This window comes from Poecilia latipinna, unplaced genomic scaffold (genome assembly GCF_001443285.1).
Source record: "Poecilia latipinna isolate Pla-1442-1.1 unplaced genomic scaffold, P_latipinna-1.0 Scaffold933, whole genome shotgun sequence".
NCBI lineage: Eukaryota > Metazoa > Chordata > Actinopteri > Cyprinodontiformes > Poeciliidae > Poecilia > Poecilia latipinna.
The window spans coordinates 288,170-292,338 of NW_015113549.1; the positions used below are offsets into that span (position 1 = coordinate 288,170).

Here is a 4,169-nt window from a genome sequence, read left to right on the forward strand (position 1 = left end):
CACTACGGAATTAGAAATACATAAAACATCTACATTTTTCCAAGAGCCAAATTTGAAGATGTTTTTTCAATCAGATGAGATGCAAAAAGTCCCTTACGTTACTCAAATTATAACAACGTTGCTAAGGGATTAATAGAGAGGTGCTTTTGTGATGACTTCCTGAATTCGGAGTTGCATAAGAACTGGAATATTTTAAAGAGAGGACCAATTTCAAGGCATTAGATGTCCAAGTCAAATTTTTTTTAGTCATATTTGAAATACGCATATAGCATTTTCATAAGAAATAAAGAAAACATATTTACTTTTTTGCTATATATATTTTTGGTGTTTGCAAATCACATGATTTGAATACATGCCCCTGTTAAATAAATAAATGTTTTCTTGGAGTGGTAGTTGGTGAATACTTCGGGGATGGGGGGAAACAATCTTTAAGCTGAGTACACTTTGTGAGAAAAATGTATTCTACTTGGAAATTCCTGTACAGTCTAAGCCATTGAATCACTGATCAAAAATAAAATCATCACTTTAACCAGCGCAGTGTTTGCTGTTCTGCAGCTTTGTGTGTTGACACCAGTTGATCGCACAACCCTGAAGATAATCTCATCTAAGAATGTAAGGAACCTCAGACAGGATGTCTTCTGACATCAACTTCTGCATAATCTGCGCCGCTGTTTGCTGTTCCCTTTTGAAGATCATGTATGGTCATGTGTGAGTTTTGTTGCATTTGGATGCTTATCGTATGGGTGTTCCAACCGGAGGTCACTTTGAAATGGAATAGATTTTTCAAGATTGCAGCCAAGGCTGTAGGGAAGGCTAATTCATTAATCACAGCTAAATGCCACTGCCTGCCTGAGTTTTTTAACCAACTAACATCCACAGATAATATCATTGATTGGTACTGCTAATTAATTCTCAGTCTGTGCAGCAGAGCGTGGCGTATCATTGAGTGGGGAGGCTTTAATTACTATGTAAAGACTCATTAGGTTAATGCCATTCTGTGCTCTGTGGCACAGGGGGCAATACATGTCTTCCTCCAACTGTGACCTTTTTTCTTTCTTTTTCTTCTTTTTTGCAAAACAAGCCCCTCCTCCCTTCTGCTGTTATTTGCCATGTACGAGTCCACATTATCTGCTGATCCAGTGTTGCAAAATGTCAATTTAGATTTCACTTGGAAAACATTTTTGGCAGCCAGCTGAAGGACAAGGAAAGGGAAACAAACTCATGACTGCATGACTTACTGTGTCTGTTTGTTGTACATGCATAGGTATAGGCCTTGACTTTGTCTTTTTCACATGCAAACCACAAGTCATACCAGCGCATCTGCATCACAAGCAAAAAATAGAGGACATGCCAAGTTATTTTACCCTCTACTCACTTATACACCATGCAGAAAGGAGCTGATGCACTTTTACCACCCCAGAGGGCTATTTTTATCTTCTGTTTTTTTTTTCATTTTTTTTTCAAATAATATTCTGTGACATGTTAATGTAAATAAATGTGTCATCCACTATTGTCTGGATCACTCTCTTTGTGTCAGTTGCCAATTATTACAGGAGAGCAATGAAAGCTGCTGGCTATACAGTTAAAGTCCCTCCAAGAGCTTATGGAGAATTTGTACACTCTCATACATGAGGAGCGTAGTCAAAGACAAAAACCTACAGAAGGTTAAACAACACTTAAAGAAAGTTATTGTTATTTGCAGCTGTATCGTGATTTAAAACCTGATCTGAGAAGCTGGAGACAGTTACACAAGTTGATGTTCCCACTTAAAAGTATTACATTTCCTGTGGCATATTACTTGACGTCAGTGCCATCTTGTGGTCCAACAGATCCCATCAAAAACATCACATTCTTGACTAGCAGTGCCTTGAGAAAGAATTTATGTAAAGAAACAAACTTTAGTATATTTTATTGGGAATTTTATTACTAGCAAAGTAGAGCAGAAATGAGGTGGAAATGAAATCACAGTTTACAAGGGATTTCAAAAAGAACATGAAAAGTGTTGCATTTGTTGTACATGCATTGTCCAAGAGACCAAGCATATCCACTTATGAATAATTAGGAATGAATGATGGGATGTTATAAGTCCACCGTTACAAAGTCAAAGCTAAGCTACTAGGTGATGATAGTTGTTTCAGTCTGAATAAAAACACACTTTTATATTACATCTTATCTTGGCTGATATTGACCTTTTACTGATAACTGTCAAAAAAGTATTTAAACACAGGGGAAGATACTATGAGATTAACCTCCTGTTGTCCTCATTTTCTCTATACAAAATGACCCGTCTCCACTAAATCCCCAATCTAAGCAGCTTAATTGAATTTTAAACACCAAATTTCATCTTGCATATTATCATTCACCACAAAATGTGTGAATACTTGAGTTTTCCCTCTCCACTTGGATTTCTATATCATAAGAAAAGACAAAAATGTGCAAAGAGGAGTTTTGAATTTATTTATTTTTATTCATCCCAATGACTCCGTTTCTTTTACTTTTCTCCAGTGAACAATTTAAGAGAATGTACAATACAAAAATATGAAAAATAACATAACCCATTCAACTAATTAGCACATGTAGGGCAGTATGCAAGTGCACAGCCTTTGCAGATATATTTCTTACACCTGCAGCACACAGTATGTATTTTACAGTCCTTCTTTTGAGGGCAGAACTGACATCTCTTCCTCTTACTTGTCCTAGCTGGGGAAGTGGCTGTGGTAGATGGATCCTCAGGTTGATCAGGAGCTGCTGCACTCTGAATAGCTTTCACAACTGCTGCTGAGGCTTCTGTGCGGGGGACATGCTTCGTTCTTTCAATGAGTGGACTTACAAGTGCCGTTCCTAGCTGCTCCAGGAACACCCTCCTCTTGTGCTTATGAGACATCCAGGTCGGGTTGATCTCTCTCCAAATCACAAAGGCATTGTAGGAGGACACATCAATGATGTTGTGGAAGATGGCCAGGGGCCAGCGGGCAGTCATTCTTCTGCAGCTATATGTTCCAATCACCTTATCTAGGTTGTCCACACCTCCTTTGTTTCGGTTGAATTCCAGGATGATGATTGGCTTCCTGTCCTCACAATCACTAATGTCGCCGTCTGTGTACTCAGTGCTTTCTTTGGGAGGTAGGAAACTAGAGTGGTGGTGGGTGTGAAGGCAAACTTTGAGGAGAAGACCTCTCTCTCCTTTGACCCAAGCAGTGCAGGTGGGAGCTCAGGCTTGTTCTTTCGAACTGTACCAACCATGGTGATCTTCCTCTTCAGGAGCTGCTGTCCGAGTTCATATGAGGTGAAGAAATTGTCACATGTCACCTTGTGACCCCTCAGTCCCTCTGCCACAGCTAGCTGCATCCTCACCTCGGGACCTGTATACACCTGCTAAGGTTAGCAGCCCTAAGTAGGCCTGCAGGTCAGTCTCATCCATCTTTTTCCAGCTGTCTCCATATTTGTGAAAATCCTCCAGATTTGTCATATCCAGCATTATTTTTTCTATTGCTGGTGTGATAAACAGGTAGAATGTAGAAACAATATCATGGGCATTAGAAACGGCATACCTTGTGGGTCCTGGGGTCATCTTTACAATGTTTTGTTCTGCATGCCTGCCGTGTTGGTCATATGCCGCTGAGGACCATGTTATTTTGCCATTTTTTGAAAGAAAAGTCTCACTTTCAGCTTCAGGGTTTTCTTCTTCTGAAGATGATTCATCATGCTCTGGGTTGTATTTCTCTCCATCTTCTTCTTCGGATACATCCTCCACTTCCTCTTCTGAATCAGACTTGTCTTGCTGGATGTGAGAAAATCACCTCTAAAGCCTCTTCAGTGTTATAGCGCACACTCATGGCTTCAGCACAGACACAATACAGGGTCCTGTTATGCAGCACCTTTATAACCTCTTGAAATAACAGGTGGTCTTCTGAAGTCTGCGAGAACACCACCTGGTTTGCCTTGTTTACTTCTGCTACTGATTGATCTGAGACACAACTAAAACTTTGTAACATTCTGTGGTTTGTAAATAACTCTGTGACCTTGATTTCAACTCCATTTGCCTCACGGGTCATTTTGACCTGAAGACCATCTTTGTACCTTTTTTTGTACAGCTTACATGGAAATGAGAATAAAAGCAACACTGAACTTTTTCTATTGTCTGGGCCAATCTAGGAAAAGTCTTAAAA

The 4,169-nt window shown here is 39.7% G+C and overlaps 1 long non-coding RNA gene across 1 annotated transcript; it reads right to left on the minus strand.

Moving 5' to 3' along the window:
* Window positions 1-3,111: 3,111 nt before the first annotated feature.
* Window positions 3,112-4,156, minus strand: LOC106957752 (uncharacterized). Its single transcript, XR_001427019.1, has 2 exons — window positions 3,879-4,156; window positions 3,112-3,372 (listed from the first exon to the last, which is right to left on the minus strand). It is a non-coding gene; the product is annotated as an uncharacterized LOC106957752 (long non-coding RNA).
* Between the last annotated feature and the right edge of the window lie 13 nt (window positions 4,157-4,169).